The sequence below is a fragment of the Channa argus genome, chromosome 17, assembly GCF_033026475.1.
Source record: "Channa argus isolate prfri chromosome 17, Channa argus male v1.0, whole genome shotgun sequence".
In the NCBI taxonomy this organism is placed as follows: domain Eukaryota; kingdom Metazoa; phylum Chordata; class Actinopteri; order Anabantiformes; family Channidae; genus Channa; species Channa argus.
Window position 1 is genome coordinate 15,329,304 of NC_090213.1, and position 21,151 is coordinate 15,350,454.

Consider the following 21,151-nt stretch of genomic DNA (forward strand, 5'->3'; position numbering starts at 1 on the left):
TTGGACTTATGTTTTTCTTTTCATTACATGCAAAATAAGACCTATAGACCTATTCAATATGCAGCATTACACCTAACTATGTGTTTTAATAGCTTATCATATGTAATAAAACCTATACTGCACACTTTTGTTTGTGTTACCAACTTCTCCTGAATATTAAAATGCAGATTTTAATTCAGAAAAAAACATTTAGCGAGTTAATCAAAGGACTCTGTTTTCTATTCATCAAGAAGGCTGTTAAGCACTCATTCACAACTGTGTTGTGAAGAAATATGTTCCATCTCTGTGATATGCAGATTTTGCAGCTTATTTGATTGAGCCAGATATAAAATAAATCTGTTTTTTGCTTCTAGTACGGTCTAAGCTAGTGTGCCCTAACAAACCCACTTTTAATTCCATCATAAGATAGCAGTCACCTGCAGAACTTGAATTTATGCCAACTGAGCAAGGAGAAGAAGGTTTTTGTCACCACCACTTCATCCAAACACATGAAGCAAAAGGCAAACGCTCTTTAGCTGAACAATTATCCTGATGGAACTCGTGAAAAATCTGTAGGAGTTTTTCTTTTGTGTCCTAGTGTAATTTTTGCAGGGCCTGCTCACCTCATGCTGTCTTTCAGTCCCTCTGAGAAAGAAAATCCCTTCAAATTGCATTTGTTCAAATAGTGTTAGGACATGTAGACCAACATCTGTGCACATATGTGCATGCGTGGTTGTGTGTGTGCCCAGAGCTTTCCCACCTGTCATGTTCGTGCAGGGTAATCCTGATTAAGGTTAGATCTATCAGACAAGGCAGACAGCTGCTATAATCGCCCAAATGCTTCCTGTCCCCTGTTTAAATAAAGGATAAATAAATGTCATTTGGCAGACAATGACAATTTTAACTCCTGGGTCACTGCACAACAGTAAGTGCTGATATATTGTTATAACCACTTTACATTTCTTCGTTATGATGACACATTTTAATACCTGAAAATTCAAGCTCTGCTTCCTTATCAAGCTGACACTTGAGAGCTGATGAGGGGTTATTGAAGACTGAAAATAATTTCACGTGTGAGGTACTGTGACAGGCTTTCTAGAGCAACCACATTCCCCAAGCTACATCCCAAATGATTCCCTGTTTCTCTCTAATCAAACGTGAAAGTGATTGATCGTTCTAGCACTAATCATTCTAATTTTTGTCTGCATTTTATGAGCGAAGCACGTCTGAAAATCTCTATTTGCTATTATGCAAGTAAACCTTTGCTGATGAATGCTAGCCTGACCTCTAGAGGTACCAATGGTATGAGTCCATTCAGAGGATTCTAGTTAGAAGTAAGTTCTAGCTGGTTGCAAAGATCGAGATTTAAAGACTGATGCGAGGTGAGCCCAGAGTAGCAGACGGCCATGTTTTCTCCTCTGCCTACTTGCATTGCCAGTTGACAGGAATTATTCAGCTCATGTTTACACTACACTTTCACTACTGTGCATTTCTCCGATCTGTCAGGATGACAGTTGACATTCACAAACCATTTCAAAACAACCCAAATTCTGATTCTGTTTGACATAAATAATTGATGTGTGTTTGCTTTTTGTAACACCGAGGAGGTGCCTTAGCTGTTTAGTTAAAGTGGAAAAACCCTTCAAACTATGTGTTTGATGTGTGTAGCTGCGGTCCTCTGCTTTCTATCAAACCAACAACATAGAGTCTGGCAGTGCTTACTAAGTGGATGGATTGCTTCACTGTCTATAATTTCAAAATCCAAAAGGGTTTTCACAACGCTTGTGCAGAGTGACCAGCTGGCCTGGAAAATCCTGCTGTCACAATAATCTCCTTTTCCATCCAATCTATGTGGAGCTTAATATCAGTGGGAGATAACAGGTTTAGAGGGGAACTACTGGGGGCTGTTTTCTATGATATATGGTATATATTTATAATTATATGGGAAACAGAAGATGGCCTCCAAGCTGCATAGTTAGATTATTGTTTTGTATAATTAAAATCAATCTAGACACATGATAGAGTACTGTGGCCGATGTTCATATTAACACGTTTATTTAACCCTGAGGCTAACTTAGCATCCTAAACTCAATTTGAGAGAAGTTTTAAAGTCAGCTATCCCCATGTTCCCTAATATCCTTTTTCAATGTGTGTGTTTCCTGAGCCACAGCCAATAACAAGCTATATAGGGATTAATTCAGCAGTGTCATTATGTCTATTATGTTTTAGCCAGCACCAGGGGGAGGAGGTAAATCTCCTTCACCTGAAATTATGGCATGTTTCTATGTTTATATAATAGTCTTAATATTCTGTCAGGGCACAGAACCAGGGAATGATGTCTTACTTTATCACACTTACTCCTCAATTACTCCTTGGTTCCTCCGCAGGAATATTCTGCAATTCAATTAACTCAGCCTGGGATCAGTTTCGATTTTATGTAACCCAGGGGAACAACTTTGCTGTCTTAGAGCATTTAAACTTTTTCTGTGTTCCACCAAGCTCCTCCAATTAAGGTTAATAGCATGGTTGTGTAACGATCCAGCTACAACAAGGTTCTATTCAAATACCGCTGCTATTGTTTTGGGCTTTGGCATAATACAGGCCTCCCCCAGTGGACCCAGTAGGCTGTAAAGGTGCTTCGGAGAGCTGGTCCCCAGGCGCAGCGTGGTGCACATTGGTACCCTTGGGTGTTCTGGCAAGAGAGTTTTGTGGCAGGGCACCAAAGAAAACACACAGACAACAGATGGCCTCTGTTGTCCTCCACCCAACCATGAGGCTTCTGCTGGCTCTGGGTTACAAAACCCACTGAGCAACAGAGATGCAGAGAAGCCAGGTGGAGTATATGAGTCATATGTGTACTAGTTTCCTTACACTGCCAGAGATCAACAAACAAAATATGGTTAGACGTTTATATCACAGTATAAGATTTCAATATGAATTATGTAACAACTAATATTAGCTTGTAAAGGCAGCATATTTTCATCCCACTTTAATAATAATTATTAGGGGCTCTGGTCACATGTTCTTCAGTAATCTAATTCACATAATAAAAATACGAGCTTCCTGAAAATAAAAGGCATTACATTACTTTTCATCACTTAAAGCATTGTAAAAATAACACGCAGCACCTACTTCCTTTGAGCTGCATAAGATTAAGAATAATTGCTTTCAACACTAGATGGTGCTCAGCAACAGAGGTTTGTGGACGAAGCTGTTTCTAACAGCAATGCACAGTTTTCATCCCGTTCACGTCAGTGGACACAATTTAGATAGAAATGATACGAGGAAAGAAAACAATGCAAATGTCTGATAATCTTCATAAGGACTGAGTGGGTGTAGTTTGACTCACAGTCGGCTGATCATGCAAACAACCACACAACTGCCATCAGGCAGACTTTGCCTGCAAAATTCTTACTTGTGCACATACTGGAGGCATGTGACGTTATTTTCCGATCAACTACTGCTCATTTTCCACCCCGGACAAAATCACATTTACAAAATATCTCATGTGTTTAGCCTGGAATACACTTATTTAATACTAGAAGAACCTGGATTGGTCACTGTCCTTTAAATGGCGGTATAGAGCAAACCAAGGCTGTCTTTATCTAGTAATTAACTCCTAACAAGCCATTTGGTATCAGTTTACACCCAAGGAAGCATGAAAACCGCCTATGCTTTTAAAAATTGCACAACCCAGTGAATAACAGTACATTACACTCCAGGGAACCAGGAAGTTGTGTGTGTGTCAGACCTCACAAGCAGTTGCAGAAAATAGAAAATGTGCCACCCCAATTAAGTGTTGAAGTATTTTTATGCACGTTGCTTGTATTTGACACTTCACCCTAAAATGTTTGTTTTTATCATTCTTTGCCCCAATTATTGGGTCAGTAAACAGCATAATCAGAGCCTCATGATGACAGAGTAAATTGGAGAGAGGTTTTGCATGCTGTCTTTGCTTTTTGCAATCTTTTGTCAATACCCAATTATCCTCTCTGTTGCTTTCCTCGCTGATAGCACGACTTAAAATAGCTTTTTAGGGGCATTGTTTTATAATTGCAACAATCCATATTGACTCGCCATATTGATTAGCCATTAATGGTTTTAACCACAATATAGGCAAGGTAGGCTGGAGCAAAAATGAGATCATAGAAACTTTACCATTTCTTTTTTTTTTTTTTGCAGGCTCACAGAAAAAGGTATTTCTTTGAATCCCTTTTTCGCTATAAATGGCTTAACGTGGCAATAAAGCTACAACGAACCATTTCACTGGCTCTGACATACTGTATATAGCCGGTATAGGCATTGTTCATATAAGAACAGCTATACTGACTGCAGGCATGAGATGATGCATAATTCTTTTTTTATGTGCCTGAACACTAAACCTCACACAGTAACTACTGTAAAAGTAGCCCTCTGGGGACAAGTTACCAAGATGTATGTAACCTCAACTGGCTTTTGTAGAGACATATAAAATGTACATGAAGTTAAAAGACATGTTTTATTACGAGAGATTTCAGTGATCAATCTATTGTCAATATCCAATTCAATATCTTATTAACAGTTAATCTTGATAGTATTTTGTTATATCTGAGGAATCTGTTTTTCCACAGACTGACAAATAAGGAAAAGTAGAAATAGCGTGCTATTTTTGTCTCTGCAACCTTTAGTGGAGCAACTCTCTCTGCTAAATATCAACTGAGAATCACAGAACCGTTTCAATCTGGTGGGCTGACTTGTGGCCCCCAAAAGTTTTAAATCATCTGGCTCAATGAATCAGAGTCTTGACTGAGCCAAATTGCCTGACTGTGCCCTGTGGGAGAGATAATTGGGTGAAACAGGTTGTTTTTGTGCCTTACTGAGGTACGGGAGAAGTGGGAGAAAGGGGAAAACAACATAGACTTCTCATTTTAGATAGTAAAACCTATGAAGCGTGCAGTGTCGAGATTTTGTTTCGGTTGACAGTTTTCAATAAGGCAGTTGAGACTGTAACATCTTGCATACCTGCAACTGGCTGAGGGCTATTTTTCACAAAATTAAAATTGTGTTTACACATTGAAGATACAAGCTACGATCAGTCCGGACCCATTAAAATGTGTGATGAACTACGCTTGGCTTAAGAATGTTTTCAGATTTTTTTTGAGAAAAAAATAAATTGAAAGACTCAAATTGACACCACCGTACTTACTCAGTATCTGCCTGCAGTTTGGTCCTGCATAGGGGACATTGTGTTTTAATAGCTTGTCTCTGGAAATAACTGCCTGCTGTGCCCCAAAACAGTGCAATTAAAGTGGCAGGATTGGACCAAGAACAGTTTACCTTTGGCCTGGACAACAGAAACCATTAGCTGAAAGAAACTATAAACCTTTACTGGGCCAAGGGATGTGGAGTCTGGTGATAATATGTCTTCATCACTTTAAGTGACTTTCAAACTGATTATTTGGAACCATTGCTATTTTAATAAACATTGATCAGAGACGCTTTCAAGTGATTGTTAAAAGCAGCCATATTGATTTTCCATCTTGCACAGTAAATTTATACAAATGTCCTATGACAACTTGGATATAAAACAACAAAACAAACAAAACAAATAAAAAAGAGATGATGAATTAATAAAAATACTTGTGTGTGGCCTGTATGGCCATTATGGACGACTATAGTAACATCTCCTTTACAAATACATAACATAACCTGAAGAGTTCAGTTTGATTTTCATGACTGCTGAATCTTCTTTATGCCTTGTATCCAGCCAAGTAACAAGTAAAACATGCACACACACATACACAGACACAATTGATGCCAGACAACTGTGCAGAGTTGTAATGTAATGTAATTAGACTTGTTAACTGGAAGAGAGCCATTCTCCACCTGCGGCAGCAAGAGTGTGAGTTTGTAGTCATCTCTGCAGAAATAATCCTGTTTATTGTTTTGGTTTCCAGGCATCCATGGTGGAGGAGGAATGTGACAATAACATTTCTAGATATTCTGAAGTTACAAACGTCTTGTCATTAAGGGGCATTATGATCAGTTTACAGGTTTTATTGTTTTCAGACTGGCAATTTAATTCACATTCTATCCATATAAAACGCCTCTCAAACATCACTGCAACAATGGCAGCCATTCAGCCACGTACTAACCACCTGTGTTGACTGACAATAAGAAAGATAAGGAACATCCTGTTAAACAAGAGAAATGTCCTACATCAAAAATTCTTTCTTGAACAAAGACAAGGCAAGAAAGGCTTTGATAATTTCGGAGGGTGAGCAGCAAAAATGTCACCATCATTTAATGCAGGCCGTGTTTCTCCACCCAACAACATTTGCATTTCATCCTGGCATTGCTACTTCTTTCTCTTCACAGGTGCAGCCTTGTTAAGGATGCTAACATGATTTTCCAAGTCTTAGCAGCTAATTAATCATTTAATTCATAAGCCAGTTATTTGGTGGTTTGATCGTGATTTGCAAAGCAGTGGTTTGGAAACTTTGCTCTTTTATTTCCAGACAGATATGGATTTCATAATGGATAAACACAGACTCACTGTCTGCTTCATTTCCTTTTATAAGGATAATGTGTTGACTCTCCCCTTTTCTGTAATTCCTCTTAAAACAATATTGCCAACATGAGCCTCCCATACAAGGGTGAGGTCTCTTTACACTCTGTAAATGCAGTCTAGCTGTTTTGAAAGCAGTGGGGAACTACTAAAGTATATCTGCAAAACCCAATAAAAATCTCTAAGAATTTAATTTTCAACCTGTAAGAAAATATTTTTTTCTTATCACAAAAAGATAAACATATGTTTCATCCTCCAATATGTGAATAAAGACTTTACTGCCAGTAGCAATAACCTTAGAAATTCCAAACTGTTATCACTTTATAGCTTCAAAATGTCAGTTTCTGATGTATTTTGAGTCACAATTAACATTTTAAAAACCATTTCATATTCTCAAGTCTATAATTTAGTCATAAAGCAGATAAACATACTGTAGTACATTATCCAGATGTTTCCATCCAAATCTGTTTATTCAGAATTGGGTTCAGGCTGGATGTGTTTTTTACAGTGGCCATATATGTATAGTACAAACCCTCTTGGCTCACCTTATTTGATTTGAGCATATGCCCAGAGACCTGACTTGAGGTTCATTTATTGAATTCTACCACAGATTTTTACATTTCTCCATTTCACACCCTGTCAGGCACTTTATTCAGAATCATTTCTCTCAACAGTTAAAATGCAAAGGTTGCACAAAAACTTTAACTTGTTTTCTTGGGGCACACAGACACACTCTTGGTGCACACAAACTAGCAAGAGAAAAATTGCACAGTTTTGACAAGGATATACTGCACACAGGACTGGAGCTGCAATAATGACGCATCTGGTATGGGAAAAGGCACTAACGTCAAAGTACAACTGGGCTGATATATAGCTTGAAATAAATAATCAATAAATAAATATATGGAAAATTGGTAAGTATTGGTCATCTGTACTGTACATGTACTCAAATACTGTACTTGCTGAGTCTACCCTGCCTCTCACCCACAGCTGGGATCAGCTCCAGCTCCTCCACGACCCAAATAGGATAAGTGGTTACAGATGATGGAAGGACAATTCTTATCCCAGATACTAAATAACTAATGAATTATGACGTATAGTATTGTGGATAAGCCACCTATCAGTAGATAAATTGGCTAAAATCGGAAATTAACCAGCTGTTTTTGCCAGTTCTTATGTTTTTTTTTGAAGTTTGAACACTCAGTCTGTGGAGATCTCCAACTCTTATACAATGTAAAAAAATCTTTTGCTGCATAGAAATCGTAATGCTCACTTTTTCATTTAGCAGGTTGTAGTTTATTTGCAAACTGTTCTTCAGGATTATACAGAAACTAAATCCGCCAAACAAAGAGATAAAATTAAACTCACAGATGCATTTTGTTTTTTGGCCACTGCCCCCTGAGCCCAATTACAGTTGTTTACAGGCTCCAGATATGGTCACATATACATAGAGTACATGAAAGGGCACGAGTAACACAGTGGCCTGTGAAATCACTCGCATTCTAGGTGGGTAATTATAAAAATAACCTGTGAAAGATAACAAGACAAGTTTCAATATGCCTACAGAAATGGAGAATTACACAAAAGGTGTTTTTATTCAGACAAACCATATGCATTTCTTTTCCAAAGAGACTTCACTTCTGTATTTAATTAAAAAGAACACAGTATATACTGATGACCTTTAGAATGTTCTTGTATATATGTGTTTTTTTTCTATTTTTCATCTTAAATTAAACAAAAAGTGAAAAAACTTTTTCAATTCCCGTTGAACATTTAGAAAAGTTTGCATTCCATTAATTTTAATTGGCTAAAACAGTAAACTAACTTTTTTCATCAACATTTCGAACCAGTTTAAGCAAACGTTTGCACCCTTTAGCTGCTGATCTCTTCCTACCAACCGAACACTTCAAACGCTTTAGGTTCTTTTTAGCTGTCATTGCAGATACAGATACACTACAATTTTGGTAATTAACAAATATTAATAGCCCATTGTTGTTCCTTGCCTCTTACAGATCTTGAATTGTATCTTTATGAAGGCTGCCATTAACTGTGGCGTTGTACTGTGCACCCTCCTCATCCCCATCTTTCTTTCTTTGTGATTGCTGAGTCACACTTTTGAATGCAAGCCTATCATCATCAAATGGCCCCGCAGAGCTTGCTCCATCATTGAACATGATACTCATTTTCTTTTGAGAGATTCAGTTCATAAAACCAAGATCTCAGATAGGGAAATTTATTTGTACAATATAAAAGCCATTTTTAATTCCAACTAGTACCTGCTGGCTTGGATTAGGCTCGCTGAGCTCTGCAGCAAATTTGTACACACCGTTGCACACCATCGCATATGCTGCCATGGCTGAAAGGCACAGCTGAAAGGCTTCTGAAATTACTGCAAAATAGAATTTGACCCCTGATAAGGCTCACTATCTACTCTGCCAAGTGTGACTGTGACATTTTGATGCAATGCTGGATGTCTTGGTGCTGAAGAGCACTTAAGAATTTTGCCTAAGCATTTTAGAGTGCGTTTTGAACATAATATTCATACTCGGCTACGGTTTAAAGAAACTATTGTACTTTGTAACTATTTGAATGATGTTGTATAAAAACACAGTTGCTATTGCTTATTATTAATTTTAGAGGATCATTATACTTCCATCTCAACATTCACTGTACTTCACTCAACTAAATTTACTTTTATTATTCTCTATTTTGCAAAGTTGAAAATACTGCATTAATGCATAAATCCTCCCAACAGTCTTCTTCTTCACCATATGTTTATCCGTGTTTTTTATGCTTGTTGACCCTTCAACACCAACTGTGTGCAAGAAATAAATAAACGGACTATTTAAAAAACAGCTCAGTGATGCTACCAGAAGCCAACAACCTGACTGGGTACCTTTGTGTAAGGCATTACAATACTTCTAAACCACCTGGGATTCTTAGATATAGAGCAGATAAAGTAGAACATATTGTTACAAACGTCTGGCAAAGGGCCCATGTGCAAAGAGCTGAACAGGCCTATTGCTACTTTAGAACATATACGTGCTTTCTACATGTGGGTCTTCTTTTACAGCCTACAAAAGGAAACCAGGACCCTGAAACTGAAACACCTAAACTGAAATCAGCAACCATTAACTTATTATTACACCCATGCTCGTGTGAAAAAAGAAAACTATTTCTAAAATATTGCAAGGTATTGTAATACTGTAATTGTACTGTATATGCATGTGCTTTAGGTGTTAACATAGTTTTCACTTCAGCCTGATGAGAATGAGGGTGGTTGGAGCTATGCTCGGATAAGCATGATAACATTGCCCCGCCCTAACTGATTGACAGAGATGTCAATCAAACTGCCTGTGCACGCCTACATAGTAGTGAGGGCAGAGTGAATCAAGCACTAAAGTATTGTAAGTATACAGAGGCAGTGAGGGAAAATAACAGTAAGGCCACAGCTACTGTTATGGATTCTACGTCATGTGCCATTGACAGGATAATAATCCATCGGGTAAAAGCAAACAGTCCTGCTGAGCAACAAATGGAAAGCTTAACAAGAGGTTGTCAAGCTATGGACAGTATTTAAAGGACTTATTTGGTCAAGAACTGTGGGTTAGTAGACTCCTGCCTGAGTTAATTGCTCCACAAATAGCATTAAAGGCAGCCAAGATAAAAGCTAGTTGAATCGTATTAGTTAAAAAAGAAGTACCAAAACCAAAGGCTGCTGAGTTGCTGAATTGCGGCATCAATTATTTTTTATTGTTTGCAAGTGTTATCTTATGACATATTTAAATGTCTATAATTTCTTCTCTGTGTTTTTGCTTGACACCATCAGCTTAGCCATTGTGTTCACGGAAAAGTGGTTTAGGACAGGAAAAGGGCATTGATTTTAGCCAGACAGAGCCAGCTGATTTTCATCCTAGCCGTCCAATCAGGGGCTAATTTACAACCAGGATGCAAAGTGAATAGGATAATTATCAGCATTTTAATACCAGGTTAGATGAAGGGAGGGGAAAAGTGTTCTAGATACTGCATGATCAAAAAAAGAGCCAGTGTTAGGGTATGCTTTTAGTGAGATTTTGCCCTGTGGAAAGCCCTCTGTTAATATTTAAACATGTCTTCATAGCCTGGAGTAGATTTACTGTAAGTGGATATTAAATCGCTGTGATTTTTGTCTCCCTCTTTTTGTTTATAGACAATGGAATGAAAATGTCACCAGATATGGACCTGCGTGACCTGCTTAGACCTGGTTCCTTTGGATCTCCTTCAGTGTCTCCTGGACATCCCAAGTGCCTATGACGTGCACGCCTGGATTGTCCATACTGATGCTGGAATGAGACTACAACGCCGCAGGTACATGCACTTGCACATAGTGGCGGGCGGGAGGCGCTGTGGGGCTTGTGTGAGCAAAACGGCGTGAAAGGGGAGGAGCAGCATCGGGAGTAAAGTGGCCACACGGTGTGCCAGTCCGTCCAAGCTGTCGCTTACATCTCTCCTCCGCCGCGCACCGAGCACAGAAAGCCGCGTCCGCCAAGTCCTGTCCACAGCACTTGGTGACGTGCACCGCGGAGCTGAGACACTGGCCGAGCAGCACGCAGCCGCTTCACAGTGCACAGTGCTGTTCCTTTCCCTGTAAAATGCAACAGCGCTCTTTGCGGGATAAAGACAGCATTCATACATAAGCAACGTCGTAGCGAAACAAGGACAAACGCCGGGGGACAGGAGCAGCGAGCGGCCGAGGAGGTAAGCGCTCTGTCCGCGTAGGTGAACACAGTCGCCATGCTGACACTGTGTGCGCTTACATTGGACGTGCTTTGTGTCTGGCAGGACTTCAGACAGCACACGGACACTTGTCCTAGCGTGAATGGATGTAAGGAGGATCATTAGTTTCGGTGCCATCCCTAAGCTGAGGACCATCGCTCACCAAATGGTGTGTGCGGCGCGCATGTTGTGCGCAAGCGCTCCCGCAAGAAGGAAAAAACTTCACGTTTTAGAGCTTAAAGCTGAGCTGGGGAAATTATAAGTATTAGTCGATTTAAATGTCAGCAGGTCAGGACTAATAGCTGCTGACTGCAGCAGTAAAATTTTATATAAAGACATTTAAAAAGCTCCTTTTGGGACTTTTGGCTTCAATCAGTTTATTATAGGAAATATTATACAAATATGCTCAATGGTATAATATTTACTGATGTTATCCAGCTTTACCTTACGCTGCAGCTTCACTTGTGCTTGTACATTTTCCCCAAATGGACAATTCAATAAATATCAAGTGGACAGACTGCATTTGAAATAGTTCAGTGTATTAAAGTCCCAATGTCGTCTGCAGTGTGTCTGAGTGGATCAAATCCAATTATTATGTTCCACAGATGTGTACAATGCAATATCCATCCCTTAGATAACAAAGCATTACTCATCACAAGTCTAATGTGTCCTTACAGTAAAGTGCTGTACCCTTGGCTGTGGAGCAGCACATCGCTTGTGAGGGACACTGTCTTTTCCTGGCAGAAAGTTTTCTGATGAATACTAATGCCATCTATTTAGAAGTGCTGCCACTCGTCCATGATAAGTAGTGTTTTCATTTGAGAGGCTATTGATGAAATAATGAAGTTGGTGCCAAGCATAATATTAACGCATGTACTCTTTAGTCCATATTTAGCCTGATTTATTATCCGCTCTCCTGTCCAGCTCGTCAGTCCTCACTGGTCTGATGCCTGTGTGTGAGCCCTTGTGTGAATCGTGTCACAATACATAAATAGATGTCCGGCCACCTTTTAATGTATGCGTTTCCATTTCTAAAAGGATGTACCAGGGTGTTGTTATTTTACTAATGGCGCGAGCATGTGGGACAGAAGCAGGACACACTTCCCCAGTGATGACATTTGAGAACCTAGCAGGCTATCATGAATCAAGGCAGGGATTAAGGGCTTTAGGGTTAGTCCGCCCTGAACAGGCAGGGAGCTGTGCACTCAGTGAGGTTAGACAATGCATTTGCCTCAGAGCTCCAGGCCCTTTAGCATGGGTCTCTGTCCCTCATCCGCTGCGTATGACAACTTAATGTCTTTGCATATTTAGAGTAAGCAGCCACTACAGGTTGAAAGTGCATCAGCGATATACAGTGGCGTGCCGTTTCTTGGTGTTGAGCCACACAGCCTCACTGCCAGGAAAGACTCACCTCTGTGGAAGTATTATGGCTTCTCCGGTTTGTCACAAGCTGCATTGAAATAAACTCAATCAGGGATAATCCTTCTATATCAAACATGATTTAGGTTGGCCAGGGGAACCGCTTTAGCCTGAGGAATTCATTTAGAAATTGCCCTGAGGCATTTATCCAATTAGTAAAGGCCAAGCGAAAAATGATTCCTGTTGTTATGGTCAGCAAATCACAATAGTGTAGCTTAGGGCCATTTATTTTTTTTCTAGATTTCTTCCCAAGAAGGAGAAGCATTTTGCAGGGTAAAAGGCGAATAAACTGACTGGTGTGGAAACCTGGGCTGTAAATGCAGAGAAAAAGTTGGGACAGATGAGATGTTGTACAGTATATCCTTGCACTGGATTTGCCTCTGGTGTTGGACTGTAGTTTAAGGGTGTCTTAAAAAAAAAAAAAAAACAACAGAAGATGTGCCAGGCTCGCCAGCAAACATGATCGCACAGAGCCAGGCTTTCGGTGTTTTTCATGTAACAACAGTCAGACAAACATAATGGTGCCTCGGCTGCTGTAAGGCAGCAGCTTGGGTGAGATGGAGGCATTTCCACCGTTTCGCTCTCTCTCTGTCTCTCTCTTTCTTTTTTTTTCAAAATTGCACACATATTGCTTCTGTTTATCCGCAAATCACAAATATTAACGTGTGAATGCAGCCGGCAATCACGCTGATTCTGTTGGAGCAGTGGGTATTAGAAACTCAATCTGGTCCAATCCAGCCCTAATCGAAAAGAAAAAGACGAGCAACTGTGTATGTTTTTTTTTTTTTTCCCTTAAACAATGAAATCAATTTTCTACAAGGAAAATATGGGTGTGTGAGTTTGTAGATTCTTTTTTTTTTTTAGTACGTACGCACTTAATCCAAACGTGTCTTTTTGCTCACAGAAATGTCCATAGCTTCTCTAGTCATTGGCACCATTGTAAAATCTGTTTATCTGCAGGTAAAAGTTGTGGTACTGGGATTAAATTGCTGCTGCTTATTATGCAGGTGACAATGAAGTGTCACTGGAAAAAACAAATCTGATATTAAAATAGTAAAGGTGTTGCCATATTTTAAAACGCTATTTCCCTTAGTATTTTTTTTCAGCAGCTGCTATGTTCACATCCACAAGCATTTGACACCAGCCCTGCATTTATGTGTATGACGGAGGAACAGTTTAAAATGACCCTGGAATCGTTACAGATAGTGTTACTCATGTCTGCCTTTCATGTGTGCGTTAAATTAACGGGAGCTTGTGACACTTGAACAGCTCTGGAGGAAAGCTGTGGAAATAAATGTCAAAGAAGCAAATGCTTCAACACGGAAAACGACTTTTAGCACAACTGGCACAAGAACACAATGAGGTTCCTGGAAAGATTGTTGCAATCCCCAGTAATTATACCTAACAGTACATTACAAGCTAATGTAGTTCAAATGTAAAGCAAATGTATTAGTATTACAAATACTGATGATGTCTGTTGGTGTTTCAGATGGGATATATTTCAACAGTGCTGGTAAAATTTAGTATTTTTCTAGTTAGCCACATTGGGGCTGTATCAGCTATTCATGCAGCCAGTTTATTATCTTTCATCTTTGGTTCATATGGTCCTGGATAGTTTTGTGGATAGTTTTTGTCCATTGGGTTAACATTTGGTAGCTATAGCTAGTCAAAGCTATTCAGCTAATGTCCCTGCCTGCCCGCTGCCCTTAAGCCTTTAAAAACCAGTACGTTAGAGCTTAACAGCATTCCTGCCTCTCAGCCTACATGCTTGCCTCTCATCTGAGTCGTGAGCTCGCTCTGAATCATTTTCTGTGTCTCTCTGCCTCCATCACCTTTTTCTTTAAATCTGGAATCATTTGCACCTTCTTTACTCTCTCCACGTTCCTGTCTCCACCGTTGCATCCCTCTCTCCCCCTCATCTCTTCATTCACTCGCTGTTTTAAAATCTGACAGTGCATGTAGCAGTACTCCAACTTGCATAGTGTTAATTATAGTAGTTGTGGTTTAGCAGGTTAATGTGGTGTGAAAACGGGTTAGGAGCTGTGGAGTCACTTCCTAACTAACTTAAACTCTAAAAGCACAGACAAGGCGATAAACTGAACACTTTAAACAACATTATGTGACATTACTCTACTATTTTAAAGGTTCATCCTGAACTACTTAATTTGTATTCTTTCTTTGATTTGACAAGTTACCGTTTTTGATTGTATCCTAACTTGCCACTGAACTCTAATTCACTTTTTGCCCCTTGACAGTGGCTCCTGCAGATTGATACTGGTAACAGGATACAGTTCAGTTTTCCCTAAAATGAGACTGTTGAATTTGTAAAAGAAACTGAAAGAGTTGGCCTCGGCTCTTAGCCACGGAGGTATTCTAGGCGCTGGATACTGGACACAAAAATGGTGCCCACTCATTTGAACAGACATTGCTTACTTGGCACATGAGACCTGAGCCTTCTCTAGCTTTGGGGTTTGCGTCTGCCTTGTGCGGCCAACTGCAAATGTGTGTTAGTGTTTCTTCCTCCGGCCCCAATGGTGTTTCTCTGCTCAGTCCATAGACTTAACATTTTACAAATATTAATCCTACATGCATTAAAACACATGATCCGTGTGCGTTCTGGCTATTAAATGGATAAATAATTGAACATTATATAATTTAGTGTGATTTTGACCAAACCAATAAAACATAATGGTTGCATTTATTAATGTTATATTTAGTGTATAGTTAACATTTTGGGAAATATTTTTATTGACTTTCCTGCTGATAGTTAGCAATAAAAATTTACTTAATCTGGCACATACCCCCTCCTCCCCCAATAACCCACATGCTTTTTTACACACACACACACACACACACACACACACACACACACACACACACACACACACACACACACACACGTGTATATATATGTTCTTTGTAAGAAACGAATCAGCCACCTAAAGGTGTTCATGTTGTGGTAGGCAGGGGTCAGCATGGGTAAAATCTAATGCTGGTCATCAATTAGTGACAATCCCTGATTCCCACTTGCACTGTACCACCAGGTGGTCTTAATCTAACTGCTTGCTGGTAGTAAATCATATTTACCGTACACGAGAGTGTTGTCATTGTTCACATTTAGACTTTATAGGCAAAAAAACATTGCTACTGCTGTTTCAGATGAAAATGGTTGATAAGTTCTTGTTTTGCTCCTATTGCTGTTAAACCAGCATTTCTTTCTCCTTTACAACCCAGTTTTTAGACAGTCTTGTGTTATGGCTACGTCCTCCTTAATTCCACTTTAACCTATTCACAGCATATACTTGTTATTCTTTACTCATCCTCGTTTTTGCTCCACTTGAAGCTGTCATCTGAATTCCCCCAGTAAGCATCGATTTTAAGAAACACAGCCTATCATAGCTAAATTGCTACAGCCACATAAGTGGTGAACCCAGGTAGCTGTGTGCAGCATGTTTATCAAGGCTGCAGCATCTTTTTTTCCTCTTCAAGTAGCCATGCTGAAGTGGGGAGGGCATCGGTTAAATGACAGCAGAACCAACCTTGTCTTCGCCTGTTGGAGCTGCATCCAGGCTTTACCCACTGCCCACAGTCGGTCAGTTGTTCTGGCATCAAAACAAAGACTGAGAGATCCAGTCTCTCATTGATCATAGTGGGTTTCAGGATGTCCTGGCCATGTTTATTAGCGTATTGGGCAACAAGCTTGATAGCAACAGAGCTAAGCGATTTCTTGATCTGTTTTGAGTTGGATGGCTGTTTGCAGCTTTGATATTAAGATGATGAAGGAGTTTACAATGAAAGGAGGAGATCTCATTTTTCTGCGAGGCAGAGCAGATTGAGGCCATCTCTTTTGCCATGTTTTCAAAGTAACACCTGTAAATAATTTGTAACTCTGATATTTCTAAGTTCTATTAATACTTGTTTGAAATATATTCGTGTCATCTTATTTAATGTAGCACAACTGGAAAAACAGCGTTACTGTCTGGACAGACAGATGCATGTGTTTGGTCTGCAGGACAAATTGATACTATTTGAGGACAACTGTCCTTTAATACTGAAAGGCTAAAAACGGGTAAACAGTTTAGGGCTGATTTTTGCATCTTTACCATCAGTTGTTAACCAGTCTCAGCTGTCATGCTTCTTTTTTTTCCTTAGTTTTAACTAAAAGTGATATCTATACTTGTAACTGCCGCTGCATATTTAGCTTCAGAGGGCATTACAAGGGATAATACATTTGCTAATGCACATAAAGCAAACATTGTGACTCCCCAACTCTTCAGAGATCAGTGAACTATGAAAGGCAGCCTCTTCACTTGCCCTCTTCAACGCAGCCACCGAAGGGCTAGTGATGCTGGTATCATATTTCTAAAAAGCCCACAGTTTCTCCACACAGAGACCCAAATGGTCTCAAAATGCACTAAGCTGTCAACCTCCTACGTCCATGGAGATTTGAGTCAATAACTGTCGAATCTGAGTTTGTATCCTTCAAATGGAGTTTTTGATTCTGAAACTAAGCACATGTCAATAACTTTGATTTGAGTTGTTAACTTAATTATGAATACTTCTATTTGTGGAGGGGAAAATAAAATAATTTTTACGACTTTATTTATTTAGTATTCGGTTACACACATTATGTTGCGTTAGTAATGTTTACTGTGTTAATATACCACAGCATATATAACATACAACACATTTTGCAGATGTATATAAACCAAGAAAAATGCTTGGCCCCTAAAATATAAGCAAAACTGGCAACTGATAACAGAGTTGGTGAAATGCATGCGAAGCCATGTTCCCCTGCACTGTTCTGTGCACATGTGCTGGTGCTACTGTGGTCAGAATATTTTCTATGTAGTCCATCAGCTATGCTTTCCAGGAAATGGAGCCAAACAATTCTGTCCAACAAAATACTAGGACTGATTAGGCCCCGAGCAAGCAAGCTGACACCAAGAGCCAGGGCCAGGGGCCCTACTTAGCAGATAAGGATCCGATTCCAAATGTAACTATAGCTTTGGAAAAGCCTACTTTGTGTAGTTAGCCTATCTGAGGAGAATAGATTAAAGCCAAACCCTATTTTAACAGAATTGTATTACCCACACAAACTTAAATTCACGTGATGTGTTTGGGGACAAGGTTGTGTATACGGTTTGGGTTCTGGCTTGTGAGGGTTTATCTCACGGGCCCCTGCAGTCTGTGAGGCTGCTGTGTGCTGAGTGGCTCCACAGGGAGCTGGTTAAGTCCGTTAGCCCCATATGATACCACAGGTGTTCTCCATGGATGCGGAAGAGATGGGAAGGAGATAGACAGGGAAAATCATTTCAGTCTATTACCACTGCATGATTTGTTATTATGCAGGCTCCTATTAGGTCCGGCTACAGGAGTATTTCTTCACTGTGCCTATATGATGGTTGCAGCTCCCCTGCCATCTCTTTTATGAAACCATGTCATTTTAATAATGTGTATTTTACTGTCTCAACTCTATTTTGGAACAAACATTCTTTAAATATAATGTAAAATCTAAAAAAGCACAATAATAAAGCAGACCGTATTTGTGACGTGAACCTCCCCATAGAAGGACGTGAATGTGTTACGTATTTATTTATATAGAATTAAATAATTTTATCTGTCTTGAGAAGAAACCTGAGGAGCAGGTTTTGAGGTGCCATCAAAGCAACTCTGCCCGCTTGAGGCAAACCAGACTTTCCTTCAAGAGGAAAAAGAATTTTAGTCACTAGAACTAATTTCATCCTGCCTTTCCTCTCAGAACCGTGGGAAATTAGCAAACCTCCAATAGTTTTATTGTAATGTCATTTGAGTGGTGCCACTACATAACAGCAGTGTACAGTTTGTGTTTCTGTAATTGCTTTGTGGAGTGTGTTTTTTTTTTTTTTTTTTTTTATCCCCATGATGATGTCATTTGTCTTGATATTATAAAGGAAAGAAGCGTACTAAATGTTTTGAAAATCTTTCATATTGAACAGGCTTTACCAGTAATCTTCTGAAATCATTATATGACCATTATACATTACGGAGAATGGCCGGCAGTGACAGGATTTTGTTTCTTAATCTTCTACCATGCACGTTATTTTTGAGGAATCTGCACATTATCCAAATGTAAAACTTTCAAATCATTTATCTTCAGGGAGGAATGAATATGGAAATAGTTCACACTTAATGGAAGTATACAGCAACTTAGACCCATATCGGATTTGCATACTCCAACAGTGCAAGTTGAAAGGTGGCTTTTGAGTTAAGAGGACACATAAATCATGTGTTTGCAGGAGATGTGATGTGCATCTGCAATAATTCTATTTACAACCTGTTTGCAGCAGCCTGGATGTATTCATCCAAGGACAAGAAAAGCTTATAAAATATTGGCCTAATCCCAACCAGCTAATGCTGTGATGCATGTACTCCAGGGTTGATTAATTCATGTTGGCAGTTTTCCCTCCATAAATACCTGGAGCACAATGACCAGGGTCATTAATTGTATTTAGTAATTACTGGGTGACATCTGGCAACAAATAATAAAAAAATAAAAATAAAAAAAACGGGCTGTTTTTATTTGGAGACTGTTTGCTAAAATGTGCTCTTGCCATCCACCTATTGTCACTCGTACTGAGTGAATGAGGAGAGATTTGCACGTCAGCAGCACATTTACTTTAACTGGGTGTCAGTGGGTCATGCAAAGATCAAAATAGTTTTAAGAAAATCAATTAGCAATCGCAAGGCATTGCTCAAATGGAAGACTTGGTACTTAACCTCCCTTTATGTCCTTACAGTTTACTGGAGTCAAGTGAGGGCTGCTCATATCAGCAGCCAAGGAAATGAACAGTGACAATCAGAGAGAAGTAAACTGCTCGGACAGGCATCAAGGGCAATGATTCTGCTTAGTTTTATATGTTGCAGTTTGGCTGGTTTTTGTATTCAAAGACACAGCCTGTGATTAAAGTGATCATAATGTTAATAAGATGGTGGCTGAAGGTGGCATTGTAATGATATCTTTTGTCATTGCTCTGTGCCTCCGGGCCTCAGTGGGATTTTATAGCTTTTCCAAGTAGGTTTTTTTTAATTTATTTATTTCACAGCATTTGCAAGACAAAACCATCTGTTGCCTCTCTGTGGACATGAAGTAATTTGGTACTTTTGATTTTATCCGACAAATATTTGAAGTAGGGATGCACCGATTGGAATTGGCTGATTTTTTTTTAATTAATTAATTAATTTATTTTCCTTGTTTGCTTACCCCATCGGCCTAAGGGCAAATTGGGTGGCATTCACCAATGCCAGCGGTCAGTAAGTACAGCTATAGTAAAGTTACAATGCAGCCTCAGCCACTAGTCAACATCGACTTCTCAAATCTGTCGATAACGTGTTGGCAAAACAGAGTTAGAAATGTTAAACACAACACATGTGAGAAAGCTGAACAGTCAGACCACTGTGAGCTATCCACTTAATTTGATTTGAAATTTTCCAGGCTTCAACCAGTGCTGCTGTGTCAGAGAAGGTCAAAAAGACATAGCTGCCGCAAATTCTTAGCATTGGAATTGGCCCAGAATTTCATTATCAGTGCATCCTTACTTTAGACTGTAGTTATGCCAGTCAGTGGTCATTTGACAGTCTGGCAGAACCAAAGCTGCTCAGAATGTGAAGTTTTAGGGGCAGGGATTTGTTTTCCTGTTAATCTTGCAAGTACCTTGACCCCGAAATGAGTATTCCACTTAAAAAGTGCTCCACCAGCCTTTTGAGAATTGAGCCAATGTGATGGCAGCCGAGTTTGATTATTAATGGTGGGTCTCTATCTCTCAGGCCTTAATTGGTCTCTGCTGATTGCTGAGCATTCTGATTAAGAAATGCCATTAAAATTGATGTACTATGCTTCCAAGTGTTTTTCACAGTCAGATAGCTGATTCAATCAATTGATAATTACATAAATGATTTATTGCTGGGTTTCATTTTGACATGTTTGCAATAATTGGCATGGTAGAACTTTTTTTTGACTGTCTTGTGAATAAGAGAGCAGCTTCATTGTGTGGAAATAAATTGAATGGATTTGCTGGACAGTGTGTTTATGTTATAGCAAAGTCATCATTTAAAAAGTTTCAGTGTTTCCTGTTTGTGCAAATCATTAAGATAAAGTATTTTCATTTGTTTGCATTATCCATCACTGATTATGAGGTACTTACTTCTTACCTATCAGTTACTGTTACTCACTCAATAGTGACTTTGTGGACACAAACTACATGTTTTCCATTATTGATATTCAAGTTAATTAGAGGAGGAGGAGACAAATTATAAATCTATAGGGGGAAGTCAATGAGGTAGTTAATGATCTCGCTTTGTGTGAAGCCAATAAAAAATATCTTTAATTTAAGCAAAGTAAAAAAATTTTCCTACGGGGTTTTCACTCATTTTCTTAAAGGAAAAAGCAAAACAAGAAAGACATTTCAGTTT

General features: G+C 39.2%; 1 protein-coding gene across 3 annotated transcripts in view; it reads left to right on the forward strand.

Moving 5' to 3' along the window:
• The first annotated feature begins 10,971 nt into the window (after positions 1 to 10,971).
• Positions 10,972 to 21,151, forward strand: part of LOC137102175 (kelch-like protein 29) — a 191,466-nt gene continuing 181,286 nt past the window's right edge. For 2 of the 3 annotated variants that reach the window (XM_067481395.1, XM_067481394.1), the window contains exon 1: positions 10,972 to 11,263. The gene's annotated coding sequence lies outside the window, so the exon portion shown is untranslated. The remainder of the gene's footprint in view (positions 11,264 to 21,151) is intronic. The other variant, XM_067481397.1, reaches the window with a different exon arrangement.